Source organism: Panthera tigris, chromosome A2 (assembly GCF_018350195.1).
Source record: "Panthera tigris isolate Pti1 chromosome A2, P.tigris_Pti1_mat1.1, whole genome shotgun sequence".
In the NCBI taxonomy this organism is placed as follows: Eukaryota; Metazoa; Chordata; class Mammalia; order Carnivora; family Felidae; genus Panthera; species Panthera tigris.
Window position 1 is genome coordinate 120,023,116 of NC_056661.1, and position 14,951 is coordinate 120,038,066.

The following is a 14,951-nucleotide window of genomic DNA, read 5'->3' on the forward strand; positions in this document are numbered from 1 at the left end:
TGGGGTTTCTCTTACTTGCAGCCAAAAAAATAATTGAGACACTACCTCAGGACCCACGTGCCATATTTTCCTTCTGCTTGAACTGTTCTTCCTCTAATCTTAACATAGCTGCTCCCTCCTGCCTTTCAGATCTTAGTTTAAATATCACTCCTCCGATGGCTTGATCCGAAGTAGCCATCCAGTCCTCTCTGTCCTGCTAAAGTTCTCTGCATAGGACTTACCACCATCTGGTATGTTTGTTCATCCTCAGTTTATGATCTGCCCCTCCCATAGAAAATGCGAGCGTACTAGGAACAGGATTTTGTCCTATTCACTGCTCTCTCTCGAGTGTCTAGAGCATGATCTGGCCCATTGTCATCAGCAAGTACACGTTGAATAAAGGAAACCATAGCAAGAAAACAAGCAAAAACACTGTTCCCTTGTATAATTTAAGGAAGGTGATTTGTAATAATAGAATTTTGAAGTATTTTGAGCATATGAAGGAATTTGAGATCATCTGGTCTAAGGTTATCAGTTTTTTTTTTGTTTTTTTGTTTTTTTCCTCTGGGCACGTCTGAAGGATACAGCACAAGATAAGGCTGTGAGCCTCCACTAGAAGGGATGCCCTTGCTGGGTGGGAAGGTGGGGGAGGGTTGGGGGGTGGGGGGTGGAGTTATCAAAATGGGGAGGGAGGAGAAAGACTCAGGGAAGAGTTTATGGTTTGAGAAATCCTTCCAGGTGATAAGCCTTTTCCAGGGGAGCATGTTCATGCTCCTCTTTGCCTGAGCTCCTTCCATTCCTACTCCCAAGGCCCCTTTGAAAAATCCTGATCTGATCGTACTACTTCCCTTTAGAGACAGTGACCCTGAAAGGTTAAACATTTGCCCAAGGTCAAGCAGTTAATGGCAGAGCTGAATAAGAATGCAGTATTCTGACACTGTCCTATAGATTCAAATAGGGAGTAAGGAGAGCACAGATTGCCAAGATCCATGTCTCTGGAGAAGGGTTCTGTAGTGCTTAAGAGCAGGGAATCTGGAGCCAGGTTATCCTGGGCTCAAAGCCTGTCTGCGTAACCTTGAAAAAGTCATTAACCTCCTTGAGTTTCATTTCCGCATCTGTAAGTTCTGGGTTCGCTTGAATACCCAATGGCCACCTAAAACTCAGCACATCAAAACTAAATGCTCCGTTTTCCGTCACCCCAAAAACCAGCTCCTCCTTCTCTCTTCCCAGTGTCATTAAATGCCAACCTTAACCTCCCCAGAAATCTAAGGCTGCTCTTAGCAGTACCTTTCTTCCTCGGCTTCCCTCACTAACACCAAGGCCTACCAAATCCGCATCCTAAAATCCTCTCCAATCAAATCACGTTTCATCCATTCCCACTGTCACTCCCCTGTGTCAGGCTACCATCATTTTTTTTCCCCATATGATTGCAAGTTGACTGACTTGCTTTGGTGCCAAGGTTCCTGCCCCCTCCCATCCTTTACCTGCACAGTAACAGCATAATCCATGTAACATACCTGTCGGATCATGACGCTCTCCTCTCTGATCCCAACTTTCCGCTCCTCGAGTGTGGCTTCGATGACCAGCTCCCACTTCCCTCCCCAGCTTGCATTTCGTCATTTCCCAGTTTGCCTTCTCTGCTTCTCCTATCGTAAAATTTTCAGTCCTTTGAAAATGGCATGCATATTCTACCCTCTGGATGTTTTTTCATGCTTCAAGATCTCGTCTGGGAAAATTCTTGAGCTTTTTGTGGCCAACTCATACTGTTTTGATATCAGTTCGTCCAGAGGGTCTTGTGTGACACACACCTTCTCCTTCTGCCCCCAATAACATCTGAGTCAGGCATCACTCCAGTGTGCTTCCTTGGCAGCCTATACTGCTCCCATCACATCCTCCACTGCACCCTATCACAAGGGTTGACCTATCTACACCTTGTCACTAACCTGAACCTCTGTGAGTTCAGGAGCTGTGCCTCATATGTGCACTCTTGTATCTCAGGTGCCTAGCATGGTGTATGGTTGATAGTAGTGAATAGCAGTTTTGACTATTTAATATTCTTCCTCATTTTCTTCACCAAATTTTAACCTTTCTGAGCACGTCAATAATAATAGAACTCAAAGCAAAACACGATCACATCTCTTTGGTATCTTATCATAAATTAACAAGTAATAAACAACCTAAAATACTTAGCATCCAGATATATACATGGATGTTCCAGTGATATTTTCTCCCCAAATTCACTGATGTTCTTGAGGAAGAACAAAAAAATTACCGGGAGCTCACTTGTACCTGTTGACTCTATCTAGTAAAGGTCAAAGGTTACTCTATGCGTTTAAAAAAATCTTTCTGTGAACAAATCATTTAAACTTCAACCACGCCTTAACTATCCCAAGAACAGAAGCATTCTTACTTGATAAACAGCTGGTGACAAGCATCCGTATCTTTCCTAATTCTGTTCTTTGAACATAGCATTGAATGGCAAAGGTCTTACTATAAGGATTACTCCCCCTTGTATACAGTTGGGAGAGGCAAGTTAATTATGATTGAGTTTGCAGATAATGCAAGATCACAGACCCTAAGGCACTCCATTTAAGATGTTGCCTTTCTGAAGCAGAAAAAAATCAGCTAAGCTGTTCAGCGAAATTTTACTTTCTTTAGGCTCATTTTAGAAATATACTTAAGGCAAATGATCTTGTTTCTATGGGGGATTAAAAACTTGAAAAGACCATTCGTTTTTCCCTCTGGATACATTTTAGAAGGAATGGTTGATTTTGGATTCAGAGTAAATGTCATAGTGGTTTTTTTCCTAATTAGCAAAACTAAATGAGAACAATGCATCATAAAAAGCACCACTTCTATCAAAATTCACTTAGTTTATTTTATAGGAAAATTAATATATGTTGAATGTTAATATTATTTTTTATTAATTTAATTCCATGAAGTAAGTTTACACAGATACGTGGTCTTGGTCTTATTCTCTCATACCTGGCACCCTAAGCAACTAAAATATTTCTATGGTAAAATCTGTATTTCAAGACTCCCAAGAAACACTACTTACCAAAGCTGTATATTTCTAGGTATGCCCCAATGTAATAAACTATAAGTTAAGAAAAGTCTGAATGGACAAAGCAGATGAAAATTAATAGTTAATTAAAAAATTAATTTTTATTACCAAAATACTCTATAAAAAGATTTGCCAGCAATATTCTTTCATTCAGAAACAAGTGTTTATAACAGTGTTTGTTAAGTGCAGAGAAAATGAAGGGGAAAGATTGAAGATTTGAAATAAAATTGAAGGTAAATTTATAAGCAAACAAAGATGGTTTGACTTTGGAATGTAAACTAATGGAAAAATATGATTTGCTTTGCCAGACACTGATTTATATGGGAGACAGTACAAAATCTAATAAAGGAGACATGCAGCTCTTTACTTAGCAAATTATATATTTGGAACATTTTGCCTCTCAAAAAAAGAATCACTTTTGTCTGGGTAAAACAAAAACAGATACTAGAGAACATTAGCTATTCAGTGCATAGAAATGTCACAATGTTAATTAAGCTAATCATTTATTTCTGCCTTGTCTCATTTCACAAAGAGTGTTGAAGAGCTTATAAAAATAACAAAAGCAATAAAGGGAATATTTAGACACCCAGAGCAAAAGTAATCATAGCTTTATAGTAAGTTACCTAATAAATATTATAATACATTTTTAAACTTAAAATTTTAAACTTATTAAACGTTTTCTGAATTATTTTATAACTGATTACCAAAAAGAAAAAGAAAAGGCTGTAATTTCCAGGACTGAAATGCAGAGGTGAACCAGGGTAGCTGCTTGGGAGGAGAAGGAGTCATTTTTATGGTCCCTAAAATCTCTCTAGAAGAACTAAAAACATGATCTCAATTAACTCAGCTTGCCACATACAATTTATCACATGGTAAAATTCAAATAATTCTTTATCTTTGAATTAAATATGAAAATATTTCTCTTCATTGCTGACATTTCTCTCACTGCTTAAAATATTGTGCATATTTTTAAAAGAATATAATTTGATAGGGTATTGAATTATTAACCTCCCTAGAGCACAGAGTTATTATCAAACTCTAGGCACCCACATATCTTGGTTTGGCTTAAGAATAGGGACCATATCTTGTTTTCTATGTGCCTACCACAGTGTATGGCCTCGGTAATATTTGTTGAGTGCATGATTTAACAAATTAACAACACCTATGATCTCTGAGAATGCCATGAAGGAAAACTAACATCTTCAGCCAACTGAGACCGAATGGGACCATTGTCAGGTTGAATACAAGGTGTTGTATCTAAAGCACATAGAAATCTTTCTAATGTCAAGATGATCTAGATAGGCCCCCAATACTATCCTGAGTAGTCCAGCTAGAAGCATAGAGTCTAGGTATTGTTCACCGAAAAGGGACTCTCAAGACTACTTTTTACAACCTCCACTTTTGCAGGTAAGGAAATCTAGGCCTAACTGAGTCCCTTGCCCAATTGACATACATAATTGACATTATCGATGGAAATAATACCCCGTTTCCCAGTCCAGGGTTCTTTCCAGCACACTGGCTGCTTTTATAATTTAATTAGGGAGATGATCATATAAGAAACGGCAACTTTGTCTTAGTTTGTACTGTTTCTTTTTACTTGATTTCTTTCTTAAAGTCAAGAGGTCTCGAAACTGGATCTGAGCAAATGTGGAAAACAGGGAGATGCTGGGAAGGTCCTGGAAGCAACTAGGGCAGCAAGATAAATGAAACTGACAAACGTCTTGCCTCGCTCCCACCTGGTAGCAGGAGGGGAGTGGATGGGGGAGGATTCGGCCTTGTCTTTGACAGGGTCTGACTCAGTCAGTTGTTGTTGGTTAGAAGTACTGTCTATGTTGACATAGCCAAAGAGATTTGGACAGAATATTATGTCCAAAAGTCCGTTTATCAACTAGATAACAAACTCCTGGACAGATTATTTTAGAGTAAAAATGTTGCCTGGAATGTAGTTATATTCCAAGTAACTGTTTTTGCAGTAACGCTTGCCACCCATTCTAGCCCCTGTACCTCACTCCTCCAAGCAGTAGCTAAGCAACATTATCACCCTGATGCCATCAAATTATTGCTGAGCAAAATCAGTGCCAGCAAAACAAAAGGTCAATTATAGGGGCTGTAAGCCCTAGTTAAGAAAGATGTACTTTATTGAATGGTAACAGTTTTCTCCAAGCATCATTTAACTCTTACATTTTTTTTAACATTTATTCGTTTTTGAGAGACAGAGACAGACAGAGTGTGAGTGGGGGAGGGGCAGAGAGAGAGGGAGACACAGAATCCGAAGCAGGCTCCAGGCTCTGAGCTGTCAGCACACAGCCTGACGCAGGGCTTGAACTCACAGACTGTGATATCATGACATGGGGCACAAACTCACAGACTATAAGATCATGACCTGAGCTGAAGTCAGATGCTTAACCAACTGAGCCACCTGGGTGTACCAAGTATCATTTAACTCCTATAGCATTAAGTTTTCAAAGCCTCAGTGAATTAGGATAAGGTACTGCACAAATACACACACACACACACACACACACACTATGTACACTTATATACGTTATATACATATATACACTATATATATACACTATACACTATATATATATATACATGTGTATATACACTATATGCATATATAGTGTATATACATAGTGTATATACACTATGTATGTAAGTATACAGCTGGTTCTTGTTAGTCACAGTAGTTATGGTCTATAGAGTCACCATGAACACTGAATTAGCAAGAATTGAACCACTGTTCCTTGGGGAAATACAGGGGTAGGCTCCTGGGTGTCTCTGGTCACAACACTTTCTTAAACTGATTAATACATAACCTTGTTTTCTGTGTGTTTCTGTGTAAAGGCACTTTATTTGATATATACTGCAGCTTCATTAATATGCTGAACTCATGACCAACAGCATTATTAAGTGATGCCTGATGAAGCTGGCCTAACACATGTATTTTCTCTGGAAGGCACATCACAGCCCCACATGTGCTTAGGAACACGAGATAGCACTTCAGATACTTGGGGGCCATTATAAACAGCAAAATCATCAGCAAAAAGCCCACAAAAATGTGAATTAACAAGGCACTAAATAGATCACGAAAAAGACACCTGTTTACTGTGTGAGAGCTAAAACAGGAAATCGAAGTGTTGCCCTGTTCAACCTCAGCTGGGAAGGAGGCTATCGGTGACTCAAAGTTTTCACTGCTCTGTGCCTGTCTGTGAATGACTGCCAAAGTGCTGTGAGTATGGATTTGGGGGTTACAAATAAATTTTAACAAATAGGTGGGTTCACAAATGTGGGTTCTGTGAATAATGAGGACCGACGGGACACATATATATTACATGCATCCATGTGTCTGTGTATGTATTCATGTGGACACTTCTCTGATGATCAGATACGTCGAGGCCAGTGTTTTTGGCAGTTGTGACTGTTTGCAACTATGATGTCATTTCTAAAATGTAACAAGACCATGTTATTCCTACACAGCAGGTTAAATGTATAGGTAGTGCTGTGTTCTGGGGTGTTTAGGCAGCTATAAAATTTCCATCCTTCTTACTCCTTCTCTTGAGCCTTTCAAAAACCACCCTATTTCTCTGTTATGCTTGAATGAGACAATACTAAGGTTCCTATTTCGATGAAAATAGGAGGAAATAGGAAACCTGGGAACCTCCCCTATCTTTCTGGAGGAGGGAAGAGTGTAAGCCTACAGTTTTGCCCTGGTCGGGAGCAAACAGGGCTCTTTGTGTTACTTGGCATGAATTCAGGTGAGAGGAAGGGGTATATGGACTTCAGATCTATTTACTGCCTGGCTGTCTTATTTTCTGTGTGATCTTTATCTGTAAGATGAAACTAACAATGTTCATATCATGGTAGTGTTATGAGAAGTGGAAATCATTTATGTTAAGCACTTTGCATTTTGTTCACATTATCATTAATAACCACAACAATAATCATTCTCGTATTAAACATGGAGAGTAGAGGAACGCCTGGGTGGTTCAGTCGGTTAAGCATCCAACTTTGGTTCAGGTCATGATCTCATGGCTCATGGGTTCAAGCCCCACGCCAGGCTCTGTGCTGACACCTCAGAGCCTGGAGTCTGCTTCAGATTCTGTCTCCCTCTCTCTCTGCTCCTCCCCCACTCACTCTCTGTCTCTGTCTCTCTCTCTCTCAAAAATAAATAAACATTTAAAAAAAAAATTTAGGGGCGCCTGGGTGGCTCAGTCGGTTAAGCAGCCGACTTCGGCTCAGGTCATGATCTCGCGGTCCGTGAGTTCGAGCCCCGCGTCGGGCTCTGTGCTGACAGCTCAGAGCCTGGAGCCTGTTTCAGATTCTGTGTCTCCCTCTCTCTGACCCTCCCTGTCTCTCTCTGTCTCAAAAATAAATAAACGTTAAAAAAAAAATTTAAAAAAAAAATTTAAACATCGAGAGTAGAGCGAATTCAGCCCCAAAAGAGCTACAAAGGCAATTTAACAAACATCTGCCCAGTCATACTAGCTTTGGGATTGCTGGATTTTAAAGTACAGCATGGCTGCATGTGTCATGACTAGCTTGAGCCTGTAGCCGAACTACTTTCTCCAACACACTTCTGTGCCAATCACTCTGGGCTGTCAAAGCCATCAGCTGTCCCAAGAGCATTAATTGTTTCCCCACCCTGTGCAGAGCTCTGGTGTTCAAGGTCCATGTAAACGATTCCACAAGAGAGAGGAGGCCTCCACACCCCTTCTGTCTGTCCTTCACTCTTCCTGGTTTCCATGTACCTTTTGCATCCACATCTCCACCTCCCAGCTAACGATTCCCATCTGCTACTGCTAACGCATGAAAAATAGAAAAGTCTTGAGGCCAAGGAGTTGTGATAGGAAAAGAAAGTTGCCTGCAAAGAGACAGAGATCAGAATAGAAATGTATATAACAGACATATGTTAACACATATGTTACATATCTAATACTATATGTGTAATATATAGAGATCCAGACGTTTGCTATAAACATTTATTAGTAAACAAAAGCGTAAAATTACTGGAAGTCACATTTTCCCACACAAAAATGGGACAGATCCACAAAATCGCCAGCTGCTTTACATGGTAACGAGTTACCTAACACTCGGTATGATGAGAAAAGGCTAGCTGGCAATTGGTCAATGATGCAGCGATGATTGCTGGCTTGTTCTCTCATTGAACCCAACAGGTCATCAGTCACGGAGCATCTGCGGGGTGACAGTCACTGCAGGAGGCAGTGTAGGCTTTGCATCTGAGGAGCTCACTGTCTGGAGGCATCATTCAGATGACTTTTTAGAGACTGCCAGCATCTCCCAACTCAGGGATTCTATAATTCTGTATCTCTACATTCTGGGCTGACACATAGCAGGTACACTCTAAACTATTAAAATATTCAAAGCCTACTGGTTACTAAAATACGGAAATATTTCCATTCTGGTTAGTAAACAGCCATCGTGGCAGCACCTGTAACAAAGGACTGAATGAGAGGACACCATAGGCTCTAGAGTAGGAGGGGGAGAGCCTTGCTGTTTTAAGGGCTCTTTGCTGTTTATGCTCCTTACTTTAAGGGAGTAACTGTAGAATTTTTCCTTGGGAACGATTTTTTTTTTTTCAGTGGGAAATGCTTTAATAGACTTTTGCTTACACTTAATCTGGGCGGGTACGATTTGAATGGAACAAGGCTAAAATTTCCCTCCGTAAAAAAGGAACCTTTTGTGGACAGCAACACACATTTGTTGTGCTGTGGGCTCTTGGGGTTTCCCCCAACTGGATAGGAGACAGCATGGGGGACCAAGGGGTGGGGACTCAGTGAGAAGCAAAGATGGGAGAAGATGCTCTAGTTTACAGGAAGCAGATGCCCGCAGTTGCAGAAAGGCCCGCCGGGCCCAGGAGAGAGGCAGTATTTGTGATGGTCTTATGCTGATACCGTGCTGTCTGCTGCCTGTTTTCTTTTTCTGCACCGCAAAGCCCCACTGCGAACCTCCAATCTTCAGTCAACTCTGTTATGCCAGCTGCCACGCTTAGGGATCCCTGGGGGATTAGGAAGGGACCCAGAGAAGCCTCCGGCTTGCAGGTCATGGCACTGGAGATAACCAACGGGAAATCGGGAGTCCCTGAGCAAAATAAGACAGGGTGGACAACAGGCTCCCGGGAAGACCTTCTGAGATGAGGGCTGAGGCACTGTATTTGGATTGAAAAGGCTGGAAAATGTGTGGAAACTTGAAGTGCCCTAGAAATAGTCCCATTTTATTCATGACTATCAAGCTATAATAATCTTTCATAATTTACTTAGGAGATAACCTATTGTCCATAACAAGAAATTTACATGCAAATGAAATCCTCGGAAGTACGTATCAGTCACCTGCAAATACCAAAACCAAACCGGAACCAAAGGATTTGCTTTGGTTTGGATCAGTCAGTGGCCATCAAAGGACCCGTAGGGCCCCCACCACAATGCGGCGTGGACCCACTGGACCGGACTGACTGCCAGCTGCCTGTTTTCTCTGCACTCAGTGGTCTTAAAGACAGTTCTGTCCTGACTTAAAGAGCTCGTGTGTTAATAGATCTCAGGTCCCGGCCACCAGTGCCCTTAAAGTACAGAACAGTACAACTGGCAGAGGTCAGCCATCATCACAAAACCATAGCACTTCTGCTCTTTGTGACGATATAAGGAGCCATGCTTTATAGTAATTTTGGAAAATACTAAAATTTATGATGGAAGTGTTAACATTACCTACGACTTCACCTCCTCAAATCACATTCATATATGCGTGCATTTCCCCCCAGGCTTTTTTTCATGAATTAAAAAAAAAACAAAACAGTATCATACATTATATACACTTTTATATTCTGTTTAATTTTCACTTACCAGATAATGGCTTTCCATCATCAAAACTCCTCTGAAAATATAATTTGTAATGACTATATAATATTTTTATATGAAATGTATGAAACGTATTAGACAATTCAGTTATTTCCAAGTTTTTCGGGTTACAAACACACCCAAAAGAAAAATGGGCAAATGACACGAACCAGGAGCATCTAGAATTTGAGGTGCAAATGTCCTGCAAGCATGAAAAGCTATCTCAGTTTACAAATATTAAAGACCTGCAAATTAAACACAGTTAGATATTATTTTCACTTATAAATTGCAAAACATCTAAAACACTTGATAAGCCCTCATATTGGCGAGGGCATAGACAAGTCAACATTCTCAAAAGCGAGATGGAAGTGTAAATTAAAAATTGCATCTTCTATGGGCATTATGGCAATTGCAGCATTGTTTGTAATACAGAAAACTGGGAACAACCCAGATGACCATTAAGAGGGGATTCATTTGATAGATGCTAGTAGGTTAATACAAAGAAATGTTATGGAGTCTTTGGAAAGAATGAGATAGACTGTACACATGCTGACATGAATGATGTCCCAAACGTATGGATGTTTTATAAAGTTAAAAATATTAAAATGATGCTGGTAAAATACTTCGTACTTTATACACATGCTCTGGTTAGTGTGGGGGACTGATTAGCTCCTGGAAATGGAAGCTCTAGCTGAGTCAGCCCGTGACGCAGGCACTGCAGCCCTGTGCTTAGGGAACTGCATCCTTTACCTCCAACATGGGCCATTGCTTCGCCCTGGTCCTTAGATTCCTTGAAATAGTTGCATGATTCCAGCTGCCGTTGATGTCACCGTAGGCCCATCCTTCCAGGCTGAGGTATTATTTATGATGACCTTCATCATGTCAAGGAGTTCCCACAGTCACCAATCACCTGTTAATCTTTATCCCCTGTTTCCCAGATCCTTGTTGTTACAAGTACCATGGAAGTTCAATGCTTTCATTTTAAGTTCTAGCATGATTCGCTTCTTTTGTTCCTTTGGGCCAGGTGCAGCGCTGTGGAGGCCGGCAAGTGTTTAGGCACGGACTGCAAGTATTAGGCACCAGTAAACCCTTTGCTAGCCAACAGGAGGTTAAAGTTTCTTCCAGAATTCAAAACAAAAAGTAGAAAGAAAAACCACAGGAGCACAAATGACATGTATTGCATAACAACCTGTGAGAGACCGAGGAACTCTCATTGCTTAAGGGCAGTCGCAATGGGGAACATAAGCCCTCGTTGACCAAGGATGTGCAATCAGATCTGCTCTTCTGGTTCTCATTAGGCTGAGACTGTAGAACAGTATACAGTACAGAGAGAATATATGGCAGTAAACAGTAACAGTATACTCACTGAACGCATATTTTGAATAGCATTCAAGAGACAGAAGATATTATCTCAAATCAACATCATCATTTAGGTGAATTAAATGAGATGCTTCTATAACCCCATTTTTATAAAATGAAAAAACGATTATGTTAGTAATAATGCTAATATATGCAAAGAAAACTGTTTGGAGGAAATTATAGCAAGGAATTAACAATGTTTAAGTCCGGGATATGGGAACATGAGACACTTTCAGTTTTTCTGTTATATGTTGATGTATGCACATGCAAGTCAGGATAATATCATTTCTGATTCCGTGAAGAAGAAAAGTTATTACAGAGGAGTGAATCAGATTCATCATAGAGTTTTACTTCTGTTGCACTAATATCCATAAACAATAGAATTCTTAGAATTTTGAGGTTGTGAGTGAAAAAAATGTATATCTAGACAAGTTGTCATTGGTCTGGAAAGCCATAGATATGCAAGAGTTCAGAAAATATCTCAACTGAAATAATTCTTTGGAAATGATGCTCTGAGAGATCACAACTGAGAACTCAACAGCAGAAACTCTTACTATCAAGAGATTAGTGGTGACCTTCAAAACCCATGAAATATAGCATTGAATCAAAATAGCCATTGTACAAATAGGTTACAAACACAAAGGCCTAAATCAGTTCTTCATAAAGAAGATATATAATTAGGAGGGCCTGGGTGGCTCAGTCAGTTGAGCATCCGACTTTGGCTCAGATCATGATCTCTCAGTTCGTGAGTTTGAGCCCCGCGTCAGGCTCTGTGCTGACAGCTCGGAGCCTGGAGCCTGCTTCGGATTCTGTGTCTCCCTCTCTCTCTGCCCTCCTCCGCTCACATTCTGTCTCTCTCCCTCAAAATAAATAAACATTAAAAAAAAAGAAGATATATGATTAAAAGATAGCTTACTAGCAATATCCTAGGTTCAAAATACCAGTATACATGAACAAATAAAACATGAGGGAGAAGAAGATATGATGAAATAAAGGGGTAAAAAAATGGTTTGTCTTGATAGAGCCAGTGTCAAAAAACATCATTTCAAATAATGAACTTAACAATTTAAGAGATATGAATTAAGTAATATTGCTACTAAAATTCAAAGATGCTACATTAGATAAAAACAAACAAAATACAGTTTGTAGAGTAACATGACCATAAAGAAGAGAGAGGTATTAAAGAAAAGCATTAAAACAGGATGATAGAAATAAAAGTAACCCAAATAATTACAACAATAAATACAAGCGAATTAGATTTCTACGTTGGGTAACAGACACTGTGAGTTTGAGTTTTAAGATGCAATCACAGTTATTGCTTCTAAGAGACTCAAAACAAGATGATACAGAAGAAAGAAAATTTTCTAAAGAACGAAGTTAACAATATGGAGAAGCCAATATTATGGATGCTGCCAAATTTCTCCCACCTTGTGTATGTTTTTCTTGCACACCACTGCTGTATCTCTGGCCACCAGGCCTTATCCTGACTCTTGCTGCTGTTCATCTAGTAATAATTGTGCAATAGAGAGACGGCTGCTCAGGTTTCTCCTTAGTAAAGGCTGTTTTTCTGAGCTGGGGCCAAAGAGATGGGACCCTACCTGAACTGCTTTCCTGCTTCATTATAGGCTTGCTGTCTGACTCCTCCAGATAGTAGAGCTCCAAGAGGCTGTAGTTACTGTATATGTTTGGCCATTCTGGCAATACTGAGACTAGTATGCTTGGTTTGGGGTCATTTTCTAAGTTGTTGTTTTTGTTTTTTTTTTTGGTCTAGATACCAAATGACTTTATTTGAAGGATGGTACAAAGGAAAGAACTTACGGAGATGTTTCAGTCATTCCCTAAGTTTTAACTAGTAATGGAGCAAGGTTGTATCAAGGATTTCTATGCATTTTAAGTCAAAGGTTCTTTCTTTTGGTTTGAAAGAGAACCGATCACCTCTCATCTGAATTGTTACATCTGTCCTGGCCCCCCCCCCCCAGCGGCCTCAGAGTATGTTGGCATCCATGGATTTATCAGTCACAGATTAAATATTGATAGTTGCAGCTTCTCTTCAGTCATCCCAATGGTACATGACACACAGAAAGCTGTCACTTGACCGGGGCACAAATTTCACTTGTCTGCTGCCGGGCTGGTGTGTGGGAGCAGTAATACAGCCACTGAACAAACCGGGCAACTGCCCGGCACTCACATCCCCCGTGACTTTGCTACCTGCCACTCACTAATGCACACCCAGCCTTTCTGCTGAAATGACTTTTTAAATTGCTTTTCTTCATGGAAAAAGAAACTGCCGTTAAGTGAAAGAGAAAAATGTTAATGATGGTGGAACTGGTCTGTGATGTGAAGTAGGCAAACAGAGTATGTGAAGGAGACATAGTGCATGGGAAAAATAGGAGCCTGCCTCAACGCCTTTGTTTGTGCAAACTTAGGTATTAGAGAAAATCTTGGGCCCAGATAAATGCCAAGGGCCCACGACACTGTGTAGCATAGATCGGTTAAGTTCCTGATTAGTTATTTTCAAGGGCGGTAATGGGAGCTGTAAGAATTTAGATCCATTTCCACGGTTGAAGAACTGAGGCTGCAGAAAACAACCTGAGAAATTAGCAGTTTTTACCACTATTTCTCATAGCCATCAATTATTGAGTCCTTGCTAAGTCCACAGCATGTGTTAAACACATTATGTACATATATATCGCTTAAAATACAACCATCCGGTTTGTATTATTATCTGCAGTTACACATAAGGAAACAAAGTCTCAAGCAAGTGAAGTGCCTTTCCAAGGTCACCTAGGCTGTCAGGAACAGAGTAGAAATTTGAACTGTTCTAACCATGATACCTCCTGGCCTCCATCTGGTGTACTAAACAAGCCTCCTTAAACTATATACTCCTACTTACTTATGGGGAAAATCTGTAATGGGGGCTCCATTTTATCCACAGATCCAATAAGAGTACAGTAAAATGTAGTGCTTCCTGAAAGTATGGTAGTCTGTCCTATTCAGGCTACTTTGCATGGGACCAATAGAACTAACCAAGCAACAATGGCCTGGAATGATATTGCCCTTGCAGAGCAAAGTCTTTTCCTTTCCCTTATCCTATTACAGAACTGCACCCGCTGCTGGCTCACAACACAGATGTTGAGAATTATAGAGCTGGGAGCAAATTGAGAGCTCCTCAGATAAATTTAGAGCTCCTTTTCATTTTATAGATGAGAAAACTCAGCGACAGAAATATTAAGGAGCGTGGCCAAGGCCACAGGGTTGTTAGTGAAGCAACCAAGACTAGAATTCAGGTCCCCTGACTCTCACTAGGGCTTCTCCCCCAGTACCACGGGAACAGTTGTGCAAAGCAAACTTTGCTTTGTTCTACCTTTGATGCTCTGATACAATCTGTGTGTCGAGTTAACGCCTAATTGTTTAATGCTTCTTTGCTTTAGGGAGCAACATTCTACCAGGACTACCTTCCAAACTCACAAGAAGTAAATGAGAGCAATAGAAATGGAATGTACGACTTAAAATGAGACGTGTAGAAGAAAAAGACATTTCTCATAAAACTCCGTAAAGGAGCACACACCTCTAGCACACAGGGTGACTCAGAGGGCGTGGTGAGGGAGCAGAAACAGAAAACTGATAATCACTGGGCAAGCCAAACAAAGCGAATGCCAGGGAATCTCCATTCTTCTTGCTCAGGGACAAAGGCT